The 15,235-nt window shown below is 34.3% G+C and overlaps 1 long non-coding RNA gene across 2 annotated transcripts in view; it reads left to right on the top strand.

Annotated features, from left to right (window-relative positions):
• Positions 1-7,766, top strand: part of LOC132010132 (uncharacterized) — a 31,811-nt gene extending 24,045 nt beyond the window's left edge. For both annotated transcript variants that reach the window (XR_009402172.1, XR_009402171.1), the window contains one exon: positions 7,594-7,766. This is a non-coding gene — a long non-coding RNA (uncharacterized LOC132010132). The remainder of the gene's footprint in view (positions 1-7,593) is intronic.
• Positions 7,767-15,235: the final 7,469 nt, after the last annotated feature.

The raw sequence follows: 15,235 nt of genomic DNA on the forward strand, positions 1-15,235 counted from the left end.
TAAATCCAGTGCTTCTTATAAAAACATTTTTCTCATGTTGGAGTGATTCATAAAGCCTCTAATCCCATGGGTGTAATAGGACACCTCTCAATTATGCATCCCAGGGATGAGTAATTTCACAAGCTGAGCGAAAGAGATAAATGCATTAAAGTGTTCTTGCAAAACAAATTCCAGGGAGAGAAAAAGATGAAAAAGGAAGTGAATGTAGAAAATGAAGACTGACTTCATTGTGCAGAAAAGACTATGAGATTTACCATGGCAGAACTGCTTAATTCATAATTCTGCAGGGACAATCCTGGTAAAGCACTGCCAAAAGCCTTCCTAATCTGCAGGTACCTACCAAAGCTCATCTTTGTCTCTGGTAACTGCAGAGTATGAGAACTGTATAATAATTACATTTTGTAGTGAGTCATGGGGCAGAGAATCTGTGAGGAATTATCTCATTATATTATTTCATTCAGGATTGGTTCTATTCAGAGGCAGAACAGTTGGTCACTCCTGGACTTTTTGGCCTTATCAGAAGCTATATATTGAGCCTCTGGTCTGTGGGAAGGCACAAGGTAGGTAGATATAACCCATGTTATGACCATCATAAGAATCAGGGCTGGAGTGCCTGAGTGGCTCAGTTGGTTGGGCAACTGCCTTCAGCTCAGGTCATGAACTCAGGGTTGGGATGGGGTCCCACATTGGGCTCCCTGCTCAGCAGGAGTCTGCTTTTCCCTCTGCCTCTCTCCTCACTCATGCCCTCTCTCTTTCTCTCTCAAATAAATAAATAAAATCTTAAAAAAAAAAAAAAAAAAGAAGAGTCAGTGCTGATAAAAATCACCATACAAAGCAATATCATTTGTCCTGGGTGAGAAATATTAAAGATACATGGAGGTAGATATAATCACTGTTGGAATCATTTAAGAAGCCTTCATGGATGAGTAGAACCTTTAAAGAAAGGTATTCTTTAGATAAGCAGTGGACAGAGGGTGTCCTGGAGAGTCACTTCGTGTTGGAGAGATGGAACCATATATGCCTATAGGTTGGAAGGTTTAAAACATGCTTAGAGAACATTTATATTATTAGATAAAGCAGGAGGAAATTCTTCTTGTAGGTAATAAATGATCAAGTATCCCCAGTTTTGTAAGACACAAACCTGGCCTAGTGGAAGACAAAGGTGGATATGTGGGTGGGAGCCAGGAATCAGGAATTGGGACTGTCCTGGCAAGGTCCTTTCCAGTGAGGCATTTCCCTTAAGCCTCATCAACTACATGGCATCTGAAACCTAAAGAATTATGAATCTGAGAAATTTCTAAGGAGAGGACTTAGGAAATACTTAGTTTAGCTTCCAAACCCTGAATGACCCTTCTTTTTCTGCTTTTATCACCCCAGTGTCCATGAATGTACACCTAATTCAGTTAATTGTCTTTTGAGACAATTGTAATGGGTTTATTTGTGTCTTTATTCCTGTGGGGTGTGTGTGTGTGTGTGTGTGTGTGTGTTTATTTAATGTTGAACCAAAGATTAGTGCTATAGGCAAGGTTAAAACTTCAGGGCATGCCTTTAAACATCTGAATACACCAGATCAAATACAGATCTTCCTCAGTTTATAATGGGGTTATGTCTAATAAACCCGTTGTAAATGGAAAATATCCTTTCAAAAATGCACTTAATACACAATATCTACTGAATATCATAGCTTACCCTCACCGAAATTAAATGAGTTCAGAATACATACATAGACTAGAGTTGGGCTAAATCATCTAATACAAAGCTTATTTTATAATTAAGTATTGACTGTTTCATGTAATTTATTGAATACTGAAAGTGAAAAACAGAATGGTCACATGGGTGCAGAATGGTTGTTAAGTTATTGCCCTCCTGATGGTGGGGCTGACCGTGACCTGTGGCTCACAGCCCAGTATTGTGAGAGCGTATTCTGTGAATAACACTAGCCCAGGAAAGGACCCAACTTAAAAAATCAAAGTACAGTTTCTGCTGATTGTGCATTGCTTTTGCACCATCACACAGTAAAATAAATAAATAAATAAATAAATAAATAAATAAATAAATAAATCTGTTAAATCTAACCACCTTATTAAGTCTGGGACTATCCGCGCTCCCTTTCTGACTGATTTTATTTTTATGACTCAATTTCAGGCTCCTCACCTGGCTGGTCTCCTTTCAACATGCTCCCATTTGTAAAGTTTCTTTGAAAGTTCAACATTTAACACAACACAACACACTATCTGGAAATTGTATGCCTACATCCACCCACCTTCTAGACATGTTTTAATATAATATAATTAAAATTTAATATAACATAAATATAAATAATATAATATAATTAAATTTTCTTGGCAGTCGCAATGCAAAGCAGAATCATACTGAGTTTACTGTCTGCTAAATCCTAATGTATTTCCTATCCAGGCTACTAAGCCATGAAACTCCTATTTTATAGCTGTACAAATGGTTTTGTATACCACAATTAAGATTTTTCATTAAATTCCTGTTAGGTGACACGTAGGCATAGTTAGCTCCTGTTTCAAGCTTTTAAGGTCACTATTCTTTCAGTCAACATATCCGTTGCTCTCTAATTTTTCATCTACAGGCTTAATCAGCATCTGACAAAGTCCTTACAGCAGTCTTTAGTAAAATTATTTAATAAGGTGGGGCTCTAACATACACAACCAGATCAGTAGCTGGGTTCACATAAACTATTTAGAAAATAATATTTGTGGAAGTCACCTAATTTTGCTGTACTTTAGCCAATATGTCTCGCTCTCAGTTATAGGTATAAAGTGACCTATTTGTCAGATAATCTTGCTGAAATACCTGTGCTTTCAGCATGCTGCATTTTAAAAGTTTTCTCTCAAAATTATTATCACAACTTTCGCTTCATGGGTTGTTTCTACAATGCTTTTGTAAAATAAAAGTGAGGAGGAATACAGTGGTTACCTCCTGTTACGTAGTAGGACCCTTTCAAATCCATTACCACCTAAATGATGCCTATGTCCCAACACAATGATAGACCAAAACACAGGTCAGCAAACTTTATATAAAAGGCCAGATAGCCAATATTTTAGACTTTGTGGGCTACTTGCTCTCTGTTGCAAATACTCAACTTTGTCATTGAAGAGCAAAAGCTTCCAAAGACATTACTAAATACTAAACAAATGGGTATGGCTCGATCGAAAGAAACTATATTTACAAAAATAGGCAGGAGTTTATTTGGCCAAGACTGGAGTTTGCAGACCCCTGTGTTAATATATTAGTATTCATGCATTGTCAACGATCACATCTGTAATATCTGAAAGTACAGAGGAGTGTCTAAAAAAAATGGGAACTATAAATGGGAAAAGTCAGGAAAAGAATTTGAAGATTATAATCCCGCGGTGAGGAGAGTAGATGGAGCCACTAGGGAGAGCTGAGGGCTTTAAAGAGAAGAGGATGGGTGATAACATCCATCTGTAAGAGAGTATGCTTTGCAAAAGATGCAAATTTAATCTATTTTGCACTTTTGCTGAGGTTTGGCACAGGTTTCAGTATTGATATTACCCAAATATCACACTCCATTCTCTAGAGGCATGATATGAAACAAAAAAGTATGTAACATTCAGCTACCAGCAGCTTGGGGTATTTTTTAACTTGGCTGGTGACAGTTAGAAGGCCTTGAGTGTATGTATGTAAAACAGCATTTCAGCTTTCTTACTGTTTTACTTTACTGTTCAGTAAAGCTTGACCTATGAACTCACAAAGTACAATTGTGAATACAAAAATAAACAAATGAAACTTCCTCCTCGGGGAAGAGTTAGCCTGTCACATGAACTGAAATGGGAACTGAAAGATTCTTTTGGGAAGGACATTATTGTTCTGTACACTGTATGGAGTTCATATGCCATCTTTCTTCAATTATAAAATACCATAGATTGTAAGATGTGCAACAGATTTAATAATAGCCAAACAGGAAAGGAACCTAAGCAAACTAAACAAAATTCTACCATATTAAATGTTCCCATCAACTGTAGACAACATCCTGGCTTTAGAAATTTAAAAGTGAAAAAAGAGCATCATAAAATGGAAGAAATATTTCATATTATCTCCTCCACTGTCCCTCCTCTCCGCCCCCAAGACACACACACACACACACACACACACACCCTTGGCTTTAGGGAAAAATAAAACAAGCAAGAACCTATCACTCATGCTTCAGGAATAATGAAGCATAAATGAACTTCACTGCTTTGTCCCAACTTGTCTATACAAAGATGAGATGAAATCTTATATCTGGATTGTTTTAAAGTTGATATGAAGCTATGAAGAATTTTGTAAAAATAAACATTTATTTTAGAACAGTTTTAATTTTATAGAATTATTTCAAAGGTAATATAGAGTGTTTTAATGTTCCCCACACCTGATTTTTTTAATTTGCCTCTTGTTTTATGTTGTTGTTAAGTTTTAAGAGTTATTTGTACCTTTTAGATACAAAGTTCTAAAGCCAATGTGAGGATTGAACTCACAACCCTGAGATCAAGAATCTCATGCTCCACTGACGGAGCCAGGCAGGCGCCCCTACATACAGATTCTTTTTCAGGGATATGTTTTGCAAATATTTTTTCCCAGTTTGTGGTTTGTCTTTTCTTTTTCATAACTGTGTCCTAATTTCCTTTTTTTTTTGTTCTAGGATACCATCCAGGATACCACATTAAATTTAATAGTCAAGTCTCCTTAGGCAGCTGTTGGTTTTAACAGTTTCTCAGACTTCTCTTGTTTTAGATGACCTTGACAGTTTTGCAGATTATTGGTCAGATACTTTATACAATGTCCCCCAACTGGGATTTGTATTACATTTAAATTCTTTTGCCACTTTCTACATTCCATTCCAGGGTCCTCCAAACTCTGAAATTATTTCTTAAAAATTGCATACATTAAGATTTATTCTTTGTGCTATAAAAGTCAGTGGATTTTGACAAATGCTTAACATCTTATACTCACCACTGCAGTATCATACAAAGTAGCTTTACTACTCTAAAATCCCCTTGTCTTTTACCTATCAACCAGGCCTCCTTTGCCACCCACTGAACCCCTGGTAACCACTGGTAACCACTGATCTGTTTACCAGCACTACGGTTTTGCCTTTTCCAAACTGTCATACACTTGTGGAAGCATACAATAAGTAGCTTTTTCAGACTGGCTTCTTTTATTTTGTAATATGCATGTAAAGTTCCTCCATGTCTTTTCGTGGCTTGACAGCTCGTTTCTTTTCATTGCTGAATACTATTCCATTTAATCGTATACCAAGTTTGTTTATCCTGTCACCTGTTGAAGGAACTCATGATTGTAGTTTTTGAGGAGCATAAAGACCTTCTAAACATTTGTATGTATGTTTTCACCTGAACATAAGTTTTCAATTCATTTGGGTAAATATGTAGGCGTGCAATTGCTGGATCTTATGGCAAGCCTAAGTTTAGCTTTGCAAGAAACTGCCAAAGTATTTTCTGAAGTAGCTGTACCATTCTACATTCTCACCAGCAGTGAATGTGAATTCCTGTTGCTCCACACCCTCACAAACTGTTGTTGGTGGTGTTTTGAATTTTTGTCATTCTAGAAAGCTTGCAATGATGTCTCTTTTTTGTTTTAACTTGTAATTCCTTAGCAGTAAATAATACTGAGCGTATTTTCATATGCTTATTTCCATGTGTATATCTTCTTTGGTCCCATGTGTGTTCAGATATTTTTTTTATTTTTATTTTTTGCCTATTTTTAAACTGGGTTGTTTTCTTTTGGTTGAGTTTAAATTTTTATTTGTGTAGTTTGGATAGGCGTCCACTATCAGACGTATCTGTTTTAAAAATTCTCTACCAGTCTGTGGCTTGTCTTCACATGCACTTGACATTGCCATTCACAGAGCAGAATTTTTAATTTTAATGAAGTCCAGCTGGTCAATTATTTCTTTCATGGACTGTACTTTGGTGTTATATAAAAAATGTCATTGCCCTAAAGTTTCTTTTATGTTACCTTTTAGAAATTTTATAGTTTTGCATTTTATATTTAGATCTGTGTTATTTTGAGTTAATTTTCTTGAAGGATGTAAAGTCTGTATATGGATTTTTTTTTTTCATGTCGATGCCCAGCTGGTTTTGTACCATTTGTTGAATGGACTGACTTTTCATTCTCTCCATGGTACCTTTCAATGAACCAAAGTTTTTAAAATTTTAATCAAGTCCAGTTTATTTTATCTTCTGTTGCCTATGCTTTTGATGTCATATTTAAGATTCTATTGCCAAATCCAAGGTCATGCATATGTTCTTTGAAGAGTTCTATAGTTACAGATTTTAAATTCATGTCTTTGATTAATGTCTTGTTAATTTTTGTATATTGTACATGATAAAGGTCCAATTTCATTCTTTTGTATGTTGATATACAGTTTTCCAGAATAATTTGCTCAAAAGACTGTTCTTTCCCCATCGAATGGTCTTTTCATTCTTGTAAAACATCAATTGATCATAGATTGATAGAACATTGAGTTTATTTCTATGTTTTTAATTCTATTCTACTGGATTTTTATATATTCTTAGGCCAAAACTATACAGTTTTGATTATTGTAACTTTGTAATAAATTTTGAAATCAGGAAGTATGAGTCCTTCAAATTTGTTCTTTTTCAAAAAAAATTTTCCCCCATTTTTACTGGAGAATGGGTCCATAATGCTCCTCACACTGTCATGTTGCAAGTGGAATTCTCTTTAAATATAATTTTAATATAATATTTATAATTTATTAAGCTCTCTAGAAAGACTCTTCTTTATTCATCAGTCAAAGGACATTTGGGCTCTTTTCATAGTTTGGCTAATGTTGATAATGCTACCATAAACATTGAGGTGCATGTACCCCTTTGAATCTGTATTTTTGTATCTTTTTAGTAAATTCCTAATAGTGCAATTGCTGGGTTATAGGGTAGTTCCATTTTTAACTTTCTGAGGAACCTCCATACTATTTTCACAGTGACTGTACAGTTTGCATTTACCTTGTTTTTTAAAATATTCTCCATTGATGAACATTTAGGTTTCTTAAAAAAAAAAACCCTTTTAATTATAATTATTGGAAATTAGAATTTATTAAACACTGCTCACCTCAGTGTGTATTTGGGTTCAGCTACATGTGACAGAAACTTTGAATAACAAGTTAAGTTCTAAATCCTTCCCCCTCCTTTACCTCCAATATGTGCTTACCAAGATGCTCAGAAGTAGGGTTAGTTGATGATATTCTTGCAGTTTGAATATGGCAGGATCAAAGATTCTGAGATCTCTTAGTTTTACCTTTAGGATCACAAAAAGGCTGTTCCAGCTTCAGACCTCTCATCTGCATCCCTGCCAGAACAAGGAATAAATACAACATGAAAATAGGGCTTATGCCCCTGTAAGGTGCTTTCCTGAAAACCCTGCTGTTGTTGGCTGAACTGTGCTTTCCCCTACAAATTCATATTTTGGATTCCTAACTCCCAGTGTCTCAGAATGTGACTGTATTTGGATATAGGGTCTTAAAAAGGTAATTAAGTTAAAATGAGGTCATTTTGTTTATTTTTATATGACTCATGTCCTTATATGAAGAGGAGACAAGGACAGACACGCACAGAGGGAAGACCATGTGAAGATACAAGGAGAAGGTTGCCATGTACAATCCAATGAAAGAAGAGGCTTTGGAAGAAACTAACACAACAGACACTTTGGTCTCAGACTTCTAACCTCTATAATTGTGAAAAAATAAATTTTTGTTATTTAAGCCACCAACTTTATAATCTTTTGTTATGGCACCCTAGGATCATATACCCAGTGATTTTTTTTTTTTTCTTACATCACATTAACTAGAAGTGTGTCACACCTGGTTATCCTTAGACGGAAGGAAGACTTGCATCTAAGAAATATGTTTTTTTTTTAATTGATTACATTTCCCCCCCTAACAAAACCAAGATTCTAATACTAAAGGAAGAGAGCTTAGTAAATAATGAATATTCTCTGCTCTGAATTCTAAGCTCTTTACCTGTATATTCTTATTTAATCCTTATAAGTTTGAAATATTTCACAAATATATAAATCAAGAAGTCAAATAAAAAGTCACCTAGTTAGTATATAAAGCAATCTGACTGGACCATAAGCTATCTGACTCTAGAACCCGCAGTCTAAGTTATCTCAATATTTTGCTCTCTACTAAAAGTAATGCCATATTTAAGCTCCTAATACATGTAATACATGTAATACATACATGTTTTTGCATATGAGAAATAAAATATTTAGAAACTGGATTCCTAGAATTCCTAGGATCATAACTACTGGAATTCATGTTGTTATTAATGTTTAAATGAGAATGTGTTGGTTAAATTGCCTTCTAAAAAGGAATTATCAAATGACACTCCCACCAACAGTTTATATGTGTCCATTTTCTCTCTGGTGCTGGGTATAAACAATTTTGTAAGCATTTTGCTAACCTAATGGGTCAAAAAAGATAAAACATTGTTTTTATTAAAGATTTCACTTATTTATTTGAGAGAGAGAGAGAGCACGAGCAAGTGCATGCGTAAGAGTGATAGTGAGAGAGCACCACCAGAAAGGGGACAGAGAGAGAGGGAGAAGCAAACTCTCCTCTGAGCAGGGAGCCCAATTTGGGGCTCAATCCCAGGACCCTGGGATCATGACCTGAGCCAAAGGCAGAGGCCCAACTGACTAAGCCACTCAGGTGCCCCTAACATAATTTTTTAATCTCCCTTAGTATCAGGGAGGTAAAACATCTTTTCATACATTTATTGGCCATTTGTATTTTTTGTTCTTATATTTTTCTATTTGGTTATTCTTTCATATTTATTTATAAGGGCTCTTTATATACTCTGGATATTAATCCTTTTTATATTTGTTTTATGGATTGTTACTCGATTTATAATTTATCAAAATTATGTTTAAGGAATCTTTTTCAAAACAAATAATAAATATTTTTATGATGGATTCTGATATTTCTGTTTTTTCTTAGGAAGAGCTTTTCCAGCCATAATTGCAGACATATATATGCCTATAGTTCATTTTACTTTTATAGTTGTTAGTTTGTGGTTTTTATCTGAGTTTAATATTCAGCTCTTTTATCTACTTGGAATTTTTTTATATGCATTGTGTGAGGCAGGAATCTAATTATTTTTTTTTCTTACAAACTTTTGGCTGGTTATCCTAGTGTTATTTTTGAAATTGTTAACTCCATAATTTTTTACAAAAATATAAAGATAATATTTTTGTCTACACAGCATACTTTTTTGGATCTTTTACACCAAAACCTCATAGCCATATTTCATTTATATGTAAACCTGAAGATGGGAAATATGTTTTGGTAGTTTTAACACTAACCATTTGTGCTCTTTCCTAAGTTTATAGCACAATTCTTTTTCACCAGTAGTTTTAATATTATAATTGTATTCTTTGTGAGATGTGTATTGCCTTTTGGGGATTCTCAAGTGGTTGGTGAATTTGACTCTTTATTTGGATTTTCTACTGAAACTTTTATGCCAGAGTTATATCTAGTTCTCATCTGTCAGCAGATAAAGATGTTTGATGGAAACTACTTTATCTCAAAGATTTATTCAATCCCTTTAGTCATCTGAAAAATTATGGTTAATCACAAAATACGAACAGTCAATATAGTCTTATTACTTAAGAGCATACCATTGGAAGGGTTAATATTTCCACATTACAGAATAGAAGAAAACTCATAATTTCCAGGGAATTAACTGAAAGAGAGGAGCAGCCTGACCCAGGGAAATTCCTCTAGGGTCCTATAAAAGGTTTATAAAAAATAAAAAAATAAAAAATTAAAAAGTAAAAAAAAAAAATTCCAAACATTTTGAAAATTGGTACTCAATATAGCCCATTTTCTTCTTTTCTTTTCTCTCTCTTTCTTTCTTTCTTTCTTTTTTTCTTTCTTTCTTTCTTCCTTTCTTCCTTTCTTTCTTCTCTTGTCTGTTTTTGGAGCCAGTCACTCTGTGGAAGAAAACATTTTCTCTGATCCTTTAAGATGGAAGAATCGGTATATATTTTAATGCTGCATATACAAAAAAACCTTTCAAGTTCACTTAGAAATTTAGGCAGGAGAATGGCTTTTTGGGAGTGGGCGATTAAGGAGAATTCTTTTAGAGCAATTTGAAAAATGAACAGTCAAGTATAAATGTTCTTCAAATTTAACACTCACTAGAACCTGGGAAATTGGACTGTAAATATCCTGCTTTCTTGATAACCTGAAATCTGTTTTAGCTGTATTATAGTGAATGCAACAGATGTTTGTATAATGAAAATAAAATATAATTTATCTGTATATAACTTGTATATTTAACATGTATATATTTGATTTTTCAAGATGATAATTGCTCATATATGTTTTTCTATAAACCTGGGGAAAATGATTCTGTTAACACTACTAGTTACAGACCTCACACTAGTCTATTTGTTTTAGAGTCAGGTATCTGATCAAAATATCATGTGCTAAAAAAAAAAAAAGAAGTTATTAGAATGTTATTGGAATGTTATTCTAATGTTATTAGATTGATATGTTATCATATCAATGAAGGTTATTAGATTGATGAAGTAATCACATTATTTATTTATTTTTTAAAAAATACTTTATTTACTTGATAGAAAGATGGAGATAGAGAAAGCATGAGCTGGGGGTGGGGGAGGTTGGGAGTGAGGGACAGAAGGAGAGAGAGAAACAGACTCCCCACTGAGTGGGGAGCCTGACTTGGGGCTTGATTCCAGGACCCCGAGATAATGACCTGAGTGAGCCTAAGGCAGATGCTTAATGGACTGGGCCACCCAGGTACCCCAGTAATCATATATCTTAAAAGATGGATTATGAACTATTAGTGTGGACGTTAATACTATATTGTTTAGGTGAATTTGCATGAAGTTCTGAACAATTTCATTCAAGGGACAGATACCTATTTAAATTTTTAATGAGCATTTCCCACTCTGCCTTTTGAATTCCTTAACTTTCTTTATCCAGCAATTCATACTTTGCAAGCTCTTTCCTTATTGCTGGGGTTGCAAAAACTGTCATGAATTAAATATGTCTTCCATGAAGTGTAGCTAATCTATAAGCCAACATCATGTGATATAGCTTTATCTTGATTTTCTTTGACAGTTGTCATAAAAATTGCTTTTGATTTCAATGCCGTTCTCTCTGATAACCAAAGTTTGCACAGCTTCTCGGAGCAAATTCTTTCCTATGATCTGAGTAAGGAAGTTCTAAGCTCATTGTATCTATGACGTTTTCTACTTAAGTAAGTGAAGATAATAGCTATTATAAACTCCTAGCTAAAACAAAACAAAACAAAACACAGAAAAAAATAGATGTTCCTATACTTCTGAATGAAGGTCAACTTAACAATGCAACAACTTTCTTCAGAAAACCCACGTCTCAGAACAAGCACGCTTGCAAGCATTCTTCTAGAAAATGGTATAGTGGAAACATCCCAGACTTGAGGCTACAGGGATGTTGGGTTGAATCCCAGGCCCCCACCTCATATTAAGGGAATTTTGGCAGCAACAGATCTAACTTTTCCATATCTCAGTTTGTTCATCCTGAAGGGCAACTGCAAATGCTCAAATCATAGATTGTTACATGTAATAGAAGATTAAGTTAAAACCTAGGGAGGGAAAACTTGTCAGGGAATGGATTTTCTAGAATTTAAGGGCCCTCTATTACTAGGTAATAGACTGGTCCTTTAAAAACTCCAAGTTTTTCAGAGTTTTTAATACTGTGAGTTCCCCAAATCTACTGTAATAGGATTCAGGATAGAGGAACACTAAGTTCCCAAATTCTACTGAAATAGGATTCAGGAAAGAGAAACAAAGCCTAGGTAGGGAGAGTAGGGAGTGTTTAGCTATCTGGGGCAGAAACTGGGTTTTATGGAGTTTTCAAAAAAGTGAATTTCAGCATACTGTTAGCAATCATGAACAATGCTAAGAATACTGGTGTGATGGTTCATTTTATGTGTCAACTTGACTGGGCTAAAGGATACTAATATAGCTGGTAAACATTTCTGGGTGTGTCTTGGAGGGTGTCTCATGTGAAAATAATCATTTGAATTGGTAGACGGAGTAAAGATCACTCTCACCAATGTGGGTAGGCATCATCCAATCTTTTGGGGCCTGAATAGGACAAAAAGGTTGAGGAAGGATAAACTTCCTCTTTCTGAGCTGAAACATCCATCTTCTGCTTTTGAATTTTGGTGTTCCTGGTCCTTGGGTCTTCTGTCTTCCACTGGGTCTTATACCATTGGCCTCCTCTATCCTCAGGCCTTTAGACAAGAACTAAATTATACCACTGGTTTTCTTGATTTTCCAGTTTGCAAATGGCAGATCGTAGAACTCCTAGGCCTCTATAACCATGTGAACAAAAACCTAGAATAAATTTCCTATTGTATAGATCTATGTATCCCCCCGTTGGTTCTGTTTGTCTGGAGACTCTTGACTAATACAACTGAGTTTTTGCTGTCTTATATATTCAGATTATATTCAAACATGAAATTTCCGGGCACCTGGGTGGCTCGGTGGGTTAAAGCCTCTGCCTTCAGCTCAGGTCATGATCTCAAAGTCCTGGGATCGAGCCCCGCATCGGGCTCTCTGCTCAGCAGAGAGCCTGCTTCCCCTCCTTCTCTCTCTGCCTGCCTCTCTGCCTGCTTGTGATCTCTGTCAAATAAATAAATAAATAAATAAATCTATCTATCTTAAAAAAAAAAAACACATGAAATTTGGAGTAAGACGATATGGTTCTATGTCCTACCTCCACCTCTTACTACCTAGTGCTTAAATAAATATTTTCACCTATTTAGACCTCAGTTTTCCCATTGGTAAATTGGCAACCAAAATTATTCACACTGTGTCAAGTTCATTTAACTGGTTATTAGGAAAATCAGATGTATTAGTGTAGCAGATAGGGCTTTTAAAATATAAGGCACAAACAGTTGTATATATACAATATCTATATATGAATATCTATATCTACATATAACATGTATCAGAGGAGGTGTAAAAATTAAGGCAAAGTAATTATATTTAAAAATAGTACATAAACTCCAAGGGAAAATCCTCAAGGAGATAAGTATTTTCAATATATAAAACTAATTTATACAGATCATATAAAAATTCTCATAGCTTTGTAGCTCACATACACACACACACACACACACACACACACAGACACACACAATATTTATTATGAAAAACTCAGGACTTCTTAGCAAATAAAACTAAACTGTATCACTAGAAAAACTAGTGACCTGGAGATTTCATTACTAGATTTTATATTTATTATTAATACAAAGTGTGATGTATTAGCAATTTGATAAAATTTTAAGCTATTTCAGAAATTTAGATAGATAATTCTTTTTATATAATCATTCAATCAACCTCTTAATATGGAAATAAATTTCAGAGATTTGGACTCTGGACCTTGATTCCCCCCAAAAAAAACAAATAGTTCCCTATACTTGATGGTATGATTTAGCCGCAGGAAACCTTTATGTGGTACAATGCAGAAAACACGCCCCAGTTAATGCAAGAATATAGGCAAGGACAGTGCGCATATGCATTTAACTGTCCAGAGGAGCTCCTTAACTTTAAAATTGTGTGTTGGAATCAGAACATTTGAAAACTTTTAATGGAACCCAAAGGAAAAAGAATGACAGAAATTAATTAGAGCTGGAGAAAGAATAATACCATTTACTCAAAAAGCATGTACTAAGAATCCAAGGGAATAGATAGGTTACACATTTAGGGTCATTTAATGAGGTTTCAAGAAATCACTCTAAAAATTAGTAGCATGCTTTGGTTACATTTGCAGAACGTAACTGCTTTTTTTTTTTTTTTTTTCAATCCAACTAGAAGCCCATTTTTTTTTTTTGTCAAAGAGACCCTCAAGTGTTTTGTAAGTCCTCTTATAAAAATATTTCTTCATTTGGTTCTAAATGTACAGTTGAACCTTGAACAATAGGGACCTGAATAGTGCAGATTCGGTTATATGCCTATTTCTGTGTTTTTTAAAATTAAGTATGCCACTCTTAATGTATTTTCCTTATGATTTTCTTAATAATATTTTACCTCTAGCCTACTTTATTGCAAGAATACAGTATAGAACACATATACAAAGAATGTGTTAATCAATTTTTTATGTTATTGTTAAGACTCCCAGTCGACAATAGGCTCTGAGTAAAGTGTTTGGTGAGTCAAAAGTTATACTTGGATTTTCAACGGTGTGGTGGTTGATATCTGTAACCCCAACATTATTCAATGGTCAATCCTGTTTCTAATCAACTCAAAGTACCTTGCATTTCGGGAAAAGAGAAATTGCTAGCACCAGGATCAATTATTTTAAACCTACTATATTTACCAAGTATTTTTGACTCCTTAATATGTTTTTATGAATCAGTATTTATTAATATGGAATTTTATGTATATACTATTGTTAAAATTTTTATATCATGTTGCAGTATGTATGCATATTATTTTAAGAACATGAAAAAAGATTAAGACAGGTGATTTACTGTAAGCAAGTTTTCTCATTTCATATAAAAGGGAACTTTATGGAGGTCAAGCTTTTTCAAAAATTTCTTCCTCTAAATAGATAATAGCTTTTCTGAAGTATGAACACAGGTATCAATACTTGAAAAAACAGCTCAAGACTGTTGGAGAGGAATTTATTATTTTTACAACCTCACCACATGGAGTTTTATAGTATAACTCCATTACTTGCCAATAACCATATAACATTAAAAGAAGAGAAGAAAACGGACTAACATCTTACAGATATTTTAATTAAAACTTAGCATGCTGATTTCTCACCGGAAGAATGAAAAATGTGAGTTAACAAGAGACTCTCAAGGAAGTGCAATTACCTCCTCCTCTATGTTCCCAGGGAATTATCTGTACTCTGTATCCAGAAATCATCTACATCATACTAAAATTGTGTCATACTGGTTTCTCTTAAAAGAATGCTACATTCTCAAAGAGAGAGGCAATTGTATTACTTTTTAATACTTCCGGTATACTCAACATATTGAATGAATTAATAACTCTACATATGAGTGAGTATAAACACAATTTCAGTAAATTTAAAAAAGCTTTTATGACTGTGATCCACAGTAAAAAATATATTTCACATCAGGATGCAAAATACAAATGTCTACATTGTTATATCTCTCTGTCTGTCTATCTGAAACAA

Source organism: Mustela nigripes, chromosome 2 (genome assembly GCF_022355385.1).
Source record: "Mustela nigripes isolate SB6536 chromosome 2, MUSNIG.SB6536, whole genome shotgun sequence".
NCBI lineage: Eukaryota > Metazoa > Chordata > Mammalia > Carnivora > Mustelidae > Mustela > Mustela nigripes.